At 43.6% G+C, this 16,777-nt stretch overlaps 1 protein-coding gene and 1 long non-coding RNA gene across 2 annotated transcripts in view; one reads left to right on the plus strand and one right to left on the minus strand.

Moving 5' to 3' along the window:
- Positions 1–16,777, plus strand: part of GRIN2D (glutamate ionotropic receptor NMDA type subunit 2D) — a 242,091-nt gene that overhangs the window by 86,603 nt on the left and 138,711 nt on the right. The window lies entirely within an intron of this gene.
- Positions 1–16,777, minus strand: part of LOC138768540 (uncharacterized) — a 47,336-nt gene that overhangs the window by 11,938 nt on the left and 18,621 nt on the right. The window lies entirely within an intron of this gene.

The following is a 16,777-nucleotide window of genomic DNA, read 5'->3' on the forward strand; positions in this document are numbered from 1 at the left end:
AGCCGAAAGAAGATGACGGGGACCGCCGGAAAGACCCGAAGACCGAACGGAATGACGGAGGACGCCGCAAACCCGGAAGACGCCGATCAGGACCCCGGGACAGGTGAGTAATGTACAAATACCTGCTCTGGACCCCTCAGCTACCTAGCTGAGGGGTCCAGGGCAGGTATTTTTTATTTTGTGGGACTCTGATTGCCGTGCCACCGGCCGGGCCGGTGGCACGGTGACCACCATTACTTTTTACAGTAATGGCGGTCGGTGCCGTCCTCGGACAGCACCGACCGCCATTTTTTTCCCGATGACCCGGAAAGGTTCCGATCGCCGCTATTGGCTGATCTGAATTGATCAGCCTATAGCGGCGATCGTAAGCACGGGGGGGTGTTAACCACCCCCCGTGCCGAGAAGCTATGATGATCTTCCCCGATCGCTGTGTGCTGGGAAACATCGGGCGTAAATTTACGCCCTGATGCGCCAAGTACCAGGGCGCGAGGGCGTAAGTTTACGCCCGATGTCGTTAAGGGGTTAAATGCTATGCGTTGCTCTGTATTGATTTTCTGTATTACCGCATTTTTTACTGAATGCAAAATAAAACAACTTTCTAAATAGTCTCCATTAAAAAAATCTTAAAATTCTTATGTTTTAGCTGCTGCTCAAGGAAAAATAAGTCTGCCAGAATCAGATAGGCTTTCTGCCCTCTAAGATAGCAGCAGGGATAGGAAGTGAGGTACACACCAGCTTAAACAGTAGACAGGGGAGAGAGAAACTCTGGAGGGTAAAGTGCCTATTACACGGGGCGACATAGAGGAGCAAACAAGCCCTTTCAGAGGTCATTTGTTCCTCGTTGCCCGCTCGCTGGCGCTGCTATTACACGCGTCGGCAGTTAGCTTGTGAGTGTAGCAGAGGCCATGGGGAGGTGCAGGGGGCTGCTCGAGTGATTGCTAGATCATCCGAGCAGGCCATAGCAGATATCAGCGGTCTGCTGCCGCCACTCCTATTCCAGGAAGTGATGGCAGCAGATCGCTCTTATTAGATTCTTTTGTCTTTCAACATGTTGAAAGACAAATGACAGATACGATCAGCCGACATCGTCCATGTTGGCTGATCGTTGCCTTCTATTACACGGGACGATTACTGCCGATAATTGTTCAGTGTAATAGGGCCTTAACTCTTACAGGCTGGAGAAAGAGAAAGGAACAGATAAGAACAATGGAGAATCATATAGACTGTATTTAAATAGAGAAGAAAAACACATAGCAAGACAAAGAGGCTATGAACTGAAAAGTAAGCAAAACTTGTAATAGTGACCTAATAATTCACCATAAAAAGTAAAAAGTTGCTTTTCAAAGATGTCCATAGTCTATAAAGGGATTATAGATAATATAGAACTCACAGTCTAGAAACAGTTAAATTCACTGTACAGTTAAAATGTAACCACTTGCAGAAAGTAGAGACACAAAGGTTATTGGATAATTACATTTTAGTCTGTGCTTTCTGTAAATTACCTCTGCATTCAGCCATTAGGTTTACATGCTGTTCACTTTTGTTAACATTACCTTTGGTTATGCTCATTTCATTATTTTGACATTAGAAGTTTAATGTAGTTATAGATTTCTATAGCTTGATGAAAGAATAACTATAATTAAAAGGCATTAAAGTGGATGTTAATTTTATTAGTGGCTTGGCCTGGAATACATATTACAATGTATGGGTATTTCATAGCATAGAGTATACAATATACTAATGACTGTTTATTAGTGCTGACTTTATTTCTCAGTGCTAAACATTTATTGTAATTCTGTCCTTCTAGTATCAATTAGAAAAGCAGAACTTAAAGCCTGCCTATCTGTAAAATAAACTTTTGATATGTCAAGTTTTGATCAATGGGGGTTGGCAGTGGGACCTGCACTGATCAGGAGAATGGGCGCAGAACTTTACATGGCAACGTGTTGCATTTCTTTGCTGTCAATCATCTCAATCTAGCAAGCTCCATAGACTTATAATAGAGCTGTCATAGAGATTGCTCCCCTTATCCAGTGTGGGTCTTAGGACCCCCCACTAACTGGCTTTTTACATGTCCCTGTGATGTCAAAAGTGTCTTTTAATGACATTGACCATTTAGAATTTACCTCCAGCCATCCAGTTTGGATCTTTTCGTTAAAAACTGTCCTGTTATCAGTCTGAACTCCCAGATTTTCTCCCCTTTTAACATTTACCTGCTAGTACAACCTTAAATCATTCACCCTGTCTCCTCGCCCACAGAAGTGTTTATTCACTGGGTTGTTTTTGTAGATTTATCTGGGATTTATCTAGGAGGCACCCCTTGGCAACGGGCTTCCTTCTCTTGAGAGAGAGAGATATCTGGCTATTCCCTTGTTTTGAGACTCGTAACTGAGGCTCCACGGACCCCTTTTTTGCATGTTCAAATTTTGTAGGGGACAATCAGTAGAGACTCATAAATGAGTAATCCATTGGATTTTTTCGCGGTTCTCCCTGAGTTCATTAATTGTTGTGTTTTGTTGGTCTATTTTTCATCGCCCCAGTAGCCAGAATCCTACTCCACACTGACGAGGGGCAAATGCGCCGAAACTGCAGTCTGTGGATGGATGCCTAGCCTTGGTAACTCTTGTCTTATGTCGTTATACTCGCCACAGAGTTAGACTTTGACTTACAGGGGCCACCCTGGTGTTTCCCTATTTAGGTCCCAAAGCTCGCAACAGAGTAAGGACCTGAGGGATTACGTATCAGGGTGGTTTGGTGCTCTCCCCACTAGGAGGCACCCCTTGGCAATGGGCTTCCTTCTCTAGAGAGATGGATATCTGGCTATTCCCGTGTTTTGAGACTCATAACTGAGGCTTCAAGGACCCCTTCTTTGCATATATATATATATATATATATATTCAATAAAAACTATACTCATATCTTCCTAAAATAAATGAGCCTAAAACCAGCTATAGATCTTGCAATGTGGCAACAGTTTTTGTTATTTTTTCCCCCACAGGACAAAAGTTTCTATTGTGGCAAACTGGTAATTTTTCCAGTTTTTCATTATATTTTAAGGTTTTTCACACAAAACAAAAAAACACAGGAGAGTAACAAAATTTTTCCACTTACAGAAAGTACAAATATGTCTCAAAATTGCTAGCTTGCATTAAAGTATGACAGGGCTATAACCACATAAAGTAAGACAGGTCAGATTTTTAGAAAAATGAACTTAGACATTAAGGTCCAAACTAGCTGCAGCATGAAGGGGTTAAACAACAAAAAAAAAAACATTCCCAAGATCATAAGTCTGTCATCACCAGCTTGTGTTCTCCAAGCAATGGTTAAACGGTATTTGTTCACTGATGTTTCTCGCCTGACAAGTCAATGTCCATCTGTGCAATGAAGCAGAAAATTTGAAGAAGGCAACCCTTTTCCAGTCAGTATAGGTCCAGTTCCGATTGCTATGAAAATTTACACCTTTTCTTCTGATGCTTCTTTGTTAGCTTAGATGCAGTGACCATCCGTCTGCTTCAGAGCCCCATAAACAGTAAGGTTTTCTGAACTTTTGTTTCCGACAAACACTTGGTCACCCCATGGTTTACCTGTCACATCAATCGCACCTGGTACTCCGCAGTTTTCAAATCACTTATTCGCAATGCTTCCATTTATTGGCTCTTTCACCAAAGAAACATTCAAACAGTTAACAAACTGTACAGTTTCAGAAATACTGCCACCCTCTGTCAGAAAGCCTTTCTTAGGTAAGTATTAGGGTAAAAACACACGTACTGGATCACCAGCGGATTTCTTGCTGCGGATCCCTTGCCTGTTCGTTTCTATGAGAATACATACTTGAAATCCCACTGCGAGTATGTAATGTCGCCCCGTTAACCCACCCCCCACTGACCAGAGCATACTGTACCTGCTTCACGCTCTGGCTTGCTTCGGGGGCTCCTGGCGTCTAGACATCCCGCTCAGCCAATCAATGCGCTGTGGTGGGGCAGCACACTGATTAGCTGACCGAGACATCCAGCTGGGAACTCCCGAAGCAGGTCAGAGCGTGGAGCAGGTAATGCATTCTCTGGCTGGCGGGGGGTAAATGGGGCAGCATTTACATACTGACATCCTGCTGCGAGTATGTAATCTTATAGAAACTAACAGGCAAGGGATCAGCAGCGGATTTTGCTGCAAATTCGCAGTGAGGAATCTGCTGCGGATCCGGTACGTGTGTTTCTACCCTTAGTGTATATTATGCAGCAGGGAAGACCATTTCACTCTGGAAAAAAATATTCTTCTGTAACTTCAGAGTAGTATCACTTTATTTCTTAAACAATTTGACCATCGTATAGATCAACCTATAACAACAGACAGGAAAAATACCCCCAAAAATACCCATCCCTGTGCATTGTACTGTACATTGCAGGAGATTTGTAGGGCTGCACTCACATCACAAATCCTAAGCAGTTATGCAGAATGAGAACCCAGCCCAATATACAGTATAATAATATGACCATCTTAGATATTAGACTGAACCTGAAACATACACATCAATTGCTTTAATTATAAACTCTGTCTCCCAGTCTTCTTTGTTAATTTTGTACGGCTCCTTTGTTTTCGTTAATGCTGGAGGGGTCTGTTCCACGACAGGATCATTAAACACTGAAGACATTAAAAATGCAGTACTTACAATTTATGGAAGGAGTCTTACATGTACACAGACTGGCTAAGGCAGAGAAATGATTTAAGTGGCAATATCACTTGTATGCTGGCAAAGAAAGCACATTCATAAATGTAAAGCATGAATATTCAGCCTTAATTTGTTTTGTTGGTAGTAGTAGAAAGAAAAGTGCACCAGATTAATAATTTATGGGTGTATAGTAACATCGCCCGGAGACTAAGGTAGAGAAAGGGTTAGTGTCTGCAACTCTGATGACCCAGGGCAATGAAGACGTAAATGTCTGTATCCCTAATGACTTATAGCAAAAATGTATTACTGCATTGGAGGGGGACAGTTAAAAGAAAAGAAAAAAAAAATTAGATATTTATATCAGTTAGCAGCATTTTGCGCTTTGTTTATAATTATTATTTATAATCTTACAATGTCCCTGCAATTCTTTAATGAATCTTGTCAGATCAGGTTCATTTATGGTGCGTTTACACAGACAGATTTATCTGACAGATCTTTGAAGCCCAAACCAGGAACAGACTATAAACAGGGAACAGGTCATAAAGGAAAGACTGGGATCTATCATCTTTTCAAATCCATTCCTGGCTTTGGCTTCCAAAATCTGTCAGATAAATCTGTCTGTGTAAATGCAGCATTAGTCTCAGGCGCTGTCACTTGTAGAGACACATGAAAAGTTTGATTGGTGGGAATCTGGATGTACAGACCTCCAGTGATCCCTGGAACAAACCTGGAAAAGTGACTATGAAAGACCTGTATATTAAGTGCACAGCAATCTGTGAGGGAGGGGGGATGGTCTGGGGCGATCACCCAGACCCCCACCAATCAAAACTTTTGAAATGTCTCTACAACCTGTCAAAAGTACTTCTTTGAGAATCAAATCCTTCTTCTATAAGAATGTTACCAATTAGTTGGTTATTGTATAACTGTGCATACTTGCCAGAGTAAATTCGTATTCAATATGGAGAGTCATGGTAGTGAACAGGCGGAGTAGTACAGAGGTGGAGTAGTAGTTGATTTTATGCCACTGATCCACCAACATCCACTGCTGTCCTGGGAGAAAATTTTAAGACTGACTGGCTAAAGATTGCCATTCTTACAAATTTTATATTTTCCAATTTATTTTCCAATGTCATATAAACAGCTGTTGTACGAATCATTACTCTGTAGTAGTCACACTATTGTAGCTACAATGGTTTTGCTATTTTATTGCGATTTGTTAGTAATCAATTCACGAATATTTCAGAATCAATGCTAAAATTTGTGAATTTTGTGAAACTATTTTTTTGACTGATTTGCTCATCTCTAGTTATTTCACCCCCTTTAACCCCTTGCCTCTAAAGCCTGTTTTGGTCTTAACCCTTCAAGACCAAGCCTATTTGCAACTAAAAGACCAGGCTCATTTTTCAAAATCTGACCTGTCTCACTTTATGCGCTTATAGCTCAGTGATGCTTTAACGTATGCTAGCGATTCTGAGATAGTTTTTTCGTCACATATGCCACTTTATATCATTGGCAAAATTTGGTCACTACTTTGTGTGTTTTTTTGTGAAAAACATCAAAATATCATGAAAAATTGAAAAAATTTGCATTTTATGAACTTTGAAATTCTCTGCTTCTAAAAAAAAAAAGTTGTATTACATAAATTAGTTACTAAGTCACATTACCAATATGTCCTCTTTATTCTGGCTTCATTTCATAAACATATTTTACTTTTTTAGGGTGTTACGGGGCTTAGAAATTTATCAGCAAATTACCACATTTTCGTGAAAGTTTCCAAAACTGATTTTTTTAGGGACCAGTTCTTATTTTAAGTTGATTTAGGAGGTTTGTATACTGGAAACCCCCATAAGTGACCCCATTTTGGAAACTAGACACCTTAAAGAATTAATCTAGGGGTATAATGAGCATTTTAACCCTACAGGGGCTGGAGGACAGTATTCACCATTAGGCCGTAAAAAAATGAAAAGTTAAAATTTTCCAATAATATATACATTTAGATTAAAGTTTCTCATTTTCAAAAGGAACATGAGAGAAAATTACCCCAAAATTTGTAACACGGGTTCTCTTGAGTACTACGGTACCCCATATGTGGGCGTAAACCACTGCATGGGCACACAGCGGGGCTCAGAAGGGAAGGAGCGCCAATTAGCTTTTCCATTGCAGATTTTGCTGAAGAAGTTTCCGAGCGCCAGGTGCATTTGCAGAGCCCCTGTAGTGTCAGCAGAGAGAAAAAAAACCATAAGTCACCCCATTTTGGAAAGTACACCCCTCAAAGAATTCATCTTCGGGTAGGATGAGCAATTTGACCCCACAGGTGTTAGAGGAAAGTATTCAAAATTAGACAGTAAAAATGAAAAACTCGAATTTTTCCAATAATATGTTTCTTTAGTTTGAAATTTCTCAATTTCACGAGGAACAAGAGAAAAAAAAGTACCCCACAATTTGTAACGCAGGTTCTCCTGAGTAAAAAGGTACCTCATATGTGAGCATAAACCACTGCATGGGCACACAGCAGGGCTCAGAAGGAAAGGAGCGCCAATTAGCTTTTTCAATGCAGATTTTGCTGAAGAAGTTTCTGAGCGCCAGGTGTGTTTGCAGAGCCCCTGTAGTGCCAGCGGAGTAAAGTCTCGCCATAAGTCACCCCATTTTGGAAAGTGCACCCCTCAAGGAATTCATTTTGGGGTGTGGTGAGCATTTTGACCCCACAGGTATTAGAGGAAAGTATTCAAAAGTAGACAGTAAAAATGAAAAACTCGAATTTTTCCAATAATATGTTCCTTTAGTTTGAAATTTCTCAATTTCACGAGGAACAAGAGAAAAAAAGTACCCCAAAATTTGTAACGCAGGTTCTCCTGAGTAAAAAGGTACCTCATATGTCAGTATAAACCACTGTATGGGCACACATCAGGGCTCAGAAGGGAAGGAGCGCCAATTAGCTTTTTCAATGCAGATTTTGCTGAAGAAGTTTCTGAGCGCCAGGTGGGTTTGCAGTGCCCCTGTAGTGCCAGCGGAGTAAAATCTCGCCATAAGTCACCACATTTTGGAAAGTGCACCCCTCAAAGAATTCATCTTGGTGTGTGGTGAGCATTTTGACCCCACAGGTATTAGAGGAAAGTATTCAAAAGTAGACAGTAAAAATGAAAAACTAGAATTTTTCCAATAATATGTTCCTTTAGTTTGAAATTTCTCAATTTCACGAGGAACAGGAGAGAAAATTCACCCCAAAATCTGTAACGCAGGTTCTTCTGAGTAGAACGGTACCCCAAATGTGGGCATAAACCACTGTATGGGCACACAGCCGGGCTCAGAAGGGAAGGAGCGCCAATTAGCATTTTCTCTGCAGATTTTTCTGAAGAAGTTTCTGAGCACCAGGTGCGTTTGCAGCGCCCCTGTAGTGTCTACAGAATAGAATCCCCCCATAAGTCACCCCATTTCGGAAAGTACACCCCTCAAAGAATTCATCTTGGGGTAGGATGAGCATTTTGGCCCCACAGGTATTAGAGGAAAGTATTCAAAATTGGCCAGTAAAAATGAAAAACTTACATTTTTCCAAAAATATGTTGGTTTAGTTTGAAATTTCTACATTTCACAAGGAACAGGAGAAAAAATGTACCCCAAAATCTGTAACACAGGTTCTCCTGAGTACAACGGTACCCGATATGTGGGCATAAACCACTGTATGGGCACACAGCCGGGCTCAGAAGGAAAGGAGCGCCAATTAGCATTTTCAGTTCAGATTTTGCTGAAGTAGTTTCTGAGCGCCAGGTGCGTTTGTAGTGCCCCTGTAGTGTCCTCAGAAGAGAACCCCCCCAAAAGTCACCCCATTTTGGAAAGTACACCCCTCGAAGAAATCATCTTGGGGTGTGGTGACCATTTTGACCCCACAGGTATTAGAGGAAAGTATTCAAAATAAGACAGTAAAATTGAAAAACTAGAATTTTTCCAATAATATGTTCGTTTAGTTTGAAATTTCTCAATTTCCCTAGGAACAGGGGAGAAGCTGCATGACCAAATCTGTAACGCAGGTTCTCTTGAGTAGAACGGTACCCCATATGTGGGCATAAACCACTATGTGGCCACACAACAGGGCTCAGAAGGGAAGGAGCGCCAATTAGCATTTTCAGTGCAGATTTTTCCGAAGAAGTTTCTGAGCGCCAGGAGCGTTTGCAGCGCCCCTGTAGTGTCAGCAGAATAGAACCCCCCCCAAAAGTCACCCCATTTAGGAAAGTACACCCCTCAAAGAATTCATCTTGGGGTGTGGTGACCATTTTGACCCCACAGGTATTAGAGGAAAGTATTTAAAAGTAGAGAGTAAAAAAGAAAAACTCGAATTTTTCCAATAATATGTTTGTTTAGTTTGAAATTTCTCAATTTCACGAGGAACAGGAGAAAAAATGTACCCAAAAATTTATAAAACAGGTTCTCGTGAGTAGAACGGTACCCCATATGTGGGCATAAACCACTCTATGGGCACACAGCAGGGATCAGAAGGAAGGGAGCGCCAATTAGCTTTTTCAGTGCAGATTTTGATGAAGACGTTTCTGAGCGCCAGGTGCATTTGCAGAGCCCCTGTAGTGCCAGCGGAGTAAAATCCCGCCATAAGTCACCCCATTTTGGAAAGTACACCCCTCAAAGAATTCATCTTGGGGTGTGGTGAGCATTTTGACCCCACAGGTATTAGAGGAAAGTATTCAAAAATGGACAGTAAAAATGAAAAACTCGAATTTTTCCAATAATATGTTCCTTTAGTTGGAAATTTCTAAATTTCACGAGGAACAGGAGAGAAAATGTACCCCAAAATCTGTAACGCAGGTTCTCCTGAGTAGAACGGTACCCAATATGTGGGCATAAACCCCTGTATGGGCACACAGAGGGGCTCAGAAGGAAGGGAGTGCCAATTTGCTGGAGCAAAACCGCAGCTAGAAACAGTTATTAGAATAGCGCAGTTACTAAAATACAATAAAAAAATTAGATTACAGGTAATGTGGGGTGGTAACGGGTAATCTGCGGTGGTTACAGACAATCTGGGGTGGTTACAGGTGACTTGCTGTGGTTACGGCCAACGTGGGGTGGTTACGGACCATCTGGGTTGGTTACGGATAAACTGAAGTGCTTATATGTAATTTGGGTTGGTTACGGCAATCTGGAGGGGGTCTTTGGCAATTTGGGGTGGTTAGAGGCAGTGTGCGGTGGTTAGAGGCAACGTGCGGTGGTCAGTGCCAATGTGTGGCGGTCAGTGGCAATGTGCGGAGGTCAGTGGCAACGTGCGGCGGTCAGTGGCAACGTGCGACGGTCAGTGGCAACATGCGGTGGTTACGTGTAATCTGGCGTGATTACGGGCAACCTGGGGCTGTTAGGGGCAACGTGCGGTGGTTACGGGTAATCTGGTGTGATTACGGGCAACCTGGGGTGGTTAGGGGCAACGTGCGGTGGTTACGTGCAATCTGTTGTGATTACGGGCAACGTGCGGTGGTTACGGGCAACGTGCGGTGGTTACGGGCAACGTGCGGTGGTTACGGGCAAAATGCGGTGGTTACGGACAATCTGGGTAGGTTACGGATAAACTGAAGTGCTTATATGTAATTTGGGTTGCTTACGGCAATCTGGAGGGGGTCTTTGGCAATTTGGGGTGGTTAGAGGCAACGTGCGGTGGTCAGTGCCAATGTGTGGCGGTCAGTGGCAATGTGCGGTCAGTGGCAACGTGCGGCGGTCAGTGGTAACGTGCGGTGGTTACGTGTAATCTGGCGTGGTTACGGGCAACCTGGGGCGGTTAGGGGCAACGTGCGGTGGTTACGGGTAATCTGGTGTGATTATGGGCAACCTGGGGCGGTTAGGGGCAACGTGCGGTGGTTACGGGTAATCTGATGTGATTACAGGGAACCTGGGGCGGTTAGGGGCAACGTGCGGTGGTTACGTGCAATCTGGCGTGATTACGGGCAACGTGCGGTGGTTACGGGCAATGTGCGGTGGTTACGGGCAACGTGCGGTGGTTACGGGCAACGTGCGGTGGTTACGGGCAACGTGCGGTGGTTACGGGCAACGTGCGGTGGTTACGTGTAATCTGGCGTGGTTACGGGTAATCTGGTGTGATTACAGGCAACCTGGTGTGATTACAGGCAACGTGCGGTGGTTACGGGCAAAGTGCGGTGGTTACGGGCAACGTGCGGTGGTTACGGGCAATGTTGGTTGTTACGGGCAACGTGCGGTGGTTACGTGCAATGTGCGGTTGTTACGGGCAACATGCGGTGGTTACGTGCAATCTGGCGTGATTACGGACAACCTGGGGCGGTTATGGGCAACATGCGGTGGTTACGGGTAATCTGGGGGGGTTAGGGGTAATTTGGGAGTAAACTGCAATTATTACTATAATAAAAAGTGTGTTTTATTTTTTTGTATGTTTGTCACTTTTTGTACTTTATACGTTCATTTTCATTGTATTACTATGGATACTGTGTTATTTTCTATCACAGTAATCATAGTTAAGTGACAGAGACCAAATTGGTCTCTGTCACTTTAAATTTTCAGAGCTGGCTGGTTGTGGAGCGCATGCGCACTTCATAACCAGCCAGGGCACCGAAGAGGAAGGAGCTCCGTGGATCCGGTGAGTATATGGGGAAGGGCGGGTGACTGGGGGACGGGGGGGACCGGGGGGGTGGGGGGCGACTGGGGGGGCGACACTGTAACACTTTTTATCCCCTGTCACCAATGATTTATGGTGACAGGGGATAAAAAGTGCCGGCAGCACTGGGAAGAGGCGATCAGCGGTATATAGTATATACCGCCGATCGCCTGTTCCGGGACCCCACAGGGGGGTCCCCGATCACTGCCCCATGCTCTCCGCTACCTCCGGTGGCGGAGAGCATGGGGCTTTGATCATTTTTTCATTTCCATCCCTGCGAACAAACATCGTTTGTTCGCAGGGATGGGGGCGGCCATCTTGGATCTGATGGCCGCCCGGGGAGGGAGCGGGTTAGTGATCGGGGCACTAGGGGGGCTGATCTGGGGTCTGATTATTACATTTTCATCTCCCCCCACCGTGGATTCACGGTGGGGGGAGATGAAAGCTGTCGGCGGCGCCGGTACCGGAGATTGCCGTTATAACGTTGATAGCGGCGATCTCCGGTACCGGCGGCAGGGGAAGGGGGGCCGGGGGACACAGTGACAGTGGCGGCGGGAGGAGGCAACGTGCTGCAGCCTCCTCCCGCCGCCAGATCGGCGGAAAACATCACATCTCCCCCATAGACGCTGCGGTTGCATCGACCGCTGCGTTTATGGGGTTAACTGCCCGGGGGGAGCGCGGCTCCCCTCCAGGCAGAGGCAGCGGGAGGATGTGGTGTGATACTGCCTCCTCCCGCTGCCCGATCTCACTTACCGACAGCGGGGGGAGGCAGGAACAACATGACGTTTGGTGAACGTCATGTAGCATTAACTATCTACTTTACATGACGTTCCCCAAACGTCATTTTGCGGCAAGGGGTTAAAGCGACTCTGTACCCACAATCTGACCCCCCCCTTAGACCACTTGTACCTTCAGATAGCTGATTTTAATCCAAGATCTGTCCTGGGGTCCGTTCGGCAGGGGATGCAGTTATTGTCCTAAAAACTATTTTTAATCCAGCAGCGCTGTGTCTAATGGCGGGGGCTTACATTTGTATATGCATTAGGCTGGCACAACCTTTCCTTCCCTCCTCAGCATTAAGAATGATCCAGGAACATTAACTGCTGTTTGAGCATTTCACAAGTGTATTAACGATCCAGCCCATGTTCATTATGCACACAGAAGGACAATAGGAACCAATCTGCCTGGAGCATTCCTAATCATGAGGAGGGTGGGGAATAAGGACAGAGAGGGTGTGCCAGCCTAATGCATATACAATTGTAAGCCCCGGCCGTTAGACACAGCGCTGCAGGATTAAAAGTCGTTTTTAAAACAATAACTGCATCCCCTGCCGAACGGACCCCAGGACAGGTCTTGGATTAAAAGCACCTATCTGATGGTACAAGTGGTTTGGGGGGGTCAGATTGTGGGTACAGAGTCGCTTTAATGTGCCTGAAATAAACTGGATCCCCTGGTTCTGCCCTCATCATCTTTTCTGAATCACTCCTACTTTAAAATCTAGTAATGTGGATTATAGATTATAAATCTCTAATTATGTAACCCCAAAAGATGGACCTTCATATAACATTGCATAATGAACTGTAGGAGGCTAATCCACAACTTATTTCATTAATTACATATGAACATTTACGTCCTTTTGCTGCTGTATTCATTATTTTTAATGTAAAGCGCTAGTAAACCATGTGGTTTTAAATTGTCTTGTCTATTGTCTTGTCTTTAATCTCTAAGGTTAAATGTGTTTTTCTTCTGTAGTAATATATTCAGATAATCAGAATTGTGCCAATTAACTTAGCATTCTTTGTGGCAGTAGCACAAGACTAAGGGTGGCAGCAAGGTTAACATTACTGAGTGTCTTTTCCGGTCTCAGGCTACGTTTCCATCTATTCAATGAACATATAAAAACCTGCCCTTACTGATAAGGCCTAATTATAGGCACAGTTGTAATGTAAATTCCTATAAATCCTCTCCCGGAGTCTACATTGCCTCAGAATATGCCTTACAATAATTATAATGAATCAAAAAAAGCAGGATACTAAAAAGACCCTGAACTCATTCTTTCTGCTCCAGGCAGGAGGTCAAAATCCCTTACCAATGGGAAGCAAATTAAGAAAATGCCTGTTTAGCCAATTACTGGCTACTGCACTCCTGTGACCCAGTGACTGGCTTTTATACACCTTAGAGGAGAAGTCCGGCGAAAATTTTTATTAAAGTATTGTATTGCCCCCCAAAAGTTATACAAATCACTAATATACACTTATTACAGGAAATGCACATAAAGTGCTTTTTTCCCTGCACTTACTACTGCATCAAGGCTTCATTTCCTGGATAACATGGTGATGTCACGACCCGACTCCCAGAGCTCTGCGGGCTGTGGATGCTGGAGAGGATGATGGCAGGGGGACACTGAGGGACACAGGGCACTGGAGGGACACTGAGCATCCCTCTGCCATCATCCTCTCCAGCAGCCACAGCCCGCACAGCTCTGGGAGTCGGGTCGGGACATCACCATTTTATCCAGGAAGTGAAGCCTTGATGCAGTAGTAAGTTCAGGGGAAAAAGCACATAAGCATTTCCCGTAAAAATTGTATATTGGGATTTGTATAACTTTTGGGGGGCAATACAATACTTTAATAAAAAATTTCACCGAACTTCTCCTTTAAGAAAGGGGACAGCTTGTAAAGTTCAGTTGACTTTGCCCACTTTTTTAATGTCTAATAGAATTTTAAGTTAATTGAATGGCTCCTTCTGTTCAGAATCCTTATCTACTAACCAAAGTAGACTTTATCAACAAAGAGCATTTCAAAATGTTTAGGACCCAACATGTTTGTATAGTACATGAATGGGACATTAATTTAAGTAACAACTGGCCTTAATCCTTCCCCTAGGCACATTCATACTTACAAATTACCACAATACAGTACCTCGCTGCTTTTTGAGCAATGATAATAGGTTAATAAAGAAGAAGCAAAGGCGAGTAGATGTAGCATAACACAAGGAGGTCTTATGGCTGGTATTATGCTGGAAACATAAAAAAAGGAATATTCAAAATGGATATATGGGGTCAATGGGGAAGACACTAGATGTGGTGCTTAGCATTATAGGGACAATGTAGCAGGCAGTGGGAGGACACAAAAGTTTATTCTACCATACCGAACTACCCCCTCCCCCCCAAAAAAAAAAAAATACATTGTCACTTAGGACCATGTGACCAAATGGCCATACATAGTCACATATATAATGTATGGCCAATTAAAGTCATTAGAGCAGGGTGGGTTCATTGTGGTGTATGGTAGAATGCCGTTTTGAAGATATGTAGACATATACCATGACAGAGCCCCAGAAATGTGATGAAAGTGACACTTAATTGATAGAGATGCGTGTGTGGTCCTCCAGGGGCCACTAGACCATAGAATCTCGGCTTTGTAGTGGGCGCAGGTGTTCTATTATAAAGTAAACCACACCATATACGTGGCTACTCCATAAAGGTGTAGATTTATTGGTAAAACGATGCGTTTCGGCCACCGAGTAAAAGGAGGCCTTTCTCAAGTTGACGCGTTTCGGCCACCGAGTAAAAGGAGGCCTTTCTCAAGTTAAGAAAGGCCTCCTTTTACTCGGTGGCCGAAACATGTCGTTTTACCAATAAATCTACACCTTTATGGAGTAGCCACGTACAGTATATGGTGTGGTTTACTTTATAAGAGAACACCTGTGCCCACTACCAAGCCGGGATTCTATGGTCTAGTGGCCCCTGGAAGACCACACACACATCTGTATCATGTACGCCCTTGGTTGGTGTACCCCGGCAGGAGCTGCGGTGTCTCCCCCGTTATAGTGCTGTATAGAGTTGTGCCTATATCTTTGCACAACTCTACGAGGTGCGTGCAACTCATCCTATATATTGTTCTAAGGAACTTACCCTTATATACTACACCAGGAGGCGCCCCCTCTTCTCTTTTCTCTTTGTCTTAATTGATAGAGAGCAGAGGTATATGTATAATGCAGATCTGTGGAGGGTGAAGTAAGGGGTGTACATTGTAGAACTATGTCTCTGCATTCAGGACTGTGTGTCCACATGTTGTGTGTGTGTGTACAGTGGAGAGCTCTGTGTGTTTTTCTGCATACATGGCTATGGGTGTGTGTGTCTGTGTAGAGCTGTGTGTCTATGGGTGCATTTACAGGCTGAGCTGTGTCTATGTGTGTATACGGTGAGGACAGGCAGTGCAGGTACTTTTCTCAAGGCCCACACTGCCTAAGGGATCCTGGTGTGCAGTTTCTTCATTGTTCTGTCTTTTTCTCTTGGGAGATCTCTACTCACACCTTGCCAGCAACACTTTAGACTCACCATAGCAATCTGCACAGCAGCTGAGGACCTACTCTCTCCACTCACTTCCCTCCAAAAAGTACACAATGCACTAGCCCCCATGCACTAGCCCGGTATTCTGCTTGCTTCATGTGCCAGATGAACATCCACTTAGCCTTATAATGTTACATAAGCCTGATAGAGGATATTTTCTTCCTGTTTTATTGCTCCCTTTGCAGCCTTTTTATAATCTGCCAGCCCTTCAGGTTTAATAGCATCTGTGCTCAGTTTTACTGTAATTTTAGGAAATGGTGAAACCAAAAGTCATCAAAACAAGAGTTAAGTACATAGGGTTCTATTTTTTTCCCTGTCTTGCCCACTGAGCCATGACCTTATCTTTGTTTTGCCAGATACAAAGAATAGAATAGGTTGCACAATATTTTTTTAACCTAGCAGTCACAAATGTTTCGAATCTCCCTCTCAATTCTTCATCTTACGACGCAGACAATTTAACTCACATCGCAGCTAGAGTGAGAAAAGGTCACAGATCCCTTTCCCAGCCATCAAAGTGACAAAATGGGTAAAGGACGAACAGTTTAATGAAGAGTTGTGGTGTCATAACAGGAAAAAAGATCCATTCTGCCGACAGATAAGAGGCTTGTTTCGTCTTCCGGCTGTAATGTGCCACTTTCTCTTTCCCCTCATGTCCATTTCTTAAAGCTCTCGGCCTTCTTTTTCTTCCCGTTCATTTGTGAAGTTTATTGCTAGTTATCAGGCGAGCACTACTGTACTTAGACAGCCAGAAAATACATTTCTTTTTTGAATTTGCCAGCACAGTCTACTTTTAGTAGATGGGATTGTATCGGGCATTTCATCAGGAGTGTCAGATATGAAAACTTTTCTGCAGTGTATGGATGCCATTAAAATTTTGTCATGTGCAGTATTAAACTGTCAAAATACTTGATATTGTTAAATCATATGTTTTAGATCCACATCCAAGGTTTGGATATAGGAGGAGTAAAATTTTATAACTGTCTATAAATTGTGTAGGTTTCTCTCTAGAGTCAAAAACATACGTCCTGTGTTAGATTTACATGGTTGTTCTGTGCTTATACACGTTGGTAGATGACAAATACAGATGTAGCCAGGCTTAACATGAGTGGTAGCCAGGGTTAACTTAACGCATTTAACT

The sequence above is a fragment of the Dendropsophus ebraccatus genome, chromosome 12 (assembly GCF_027789765.1).
Source record: "Dendropsophus ebraccatus isolate aDenEbr1 chromosome 12, aDenEbr1.pat, whole genome shotgun sequence".
NCBI lineage: Eukaryota > Metazoa > Chordata > Amphibia > Anura > Hylidae > Dendropsophus > Dendropsophus ebraccatus.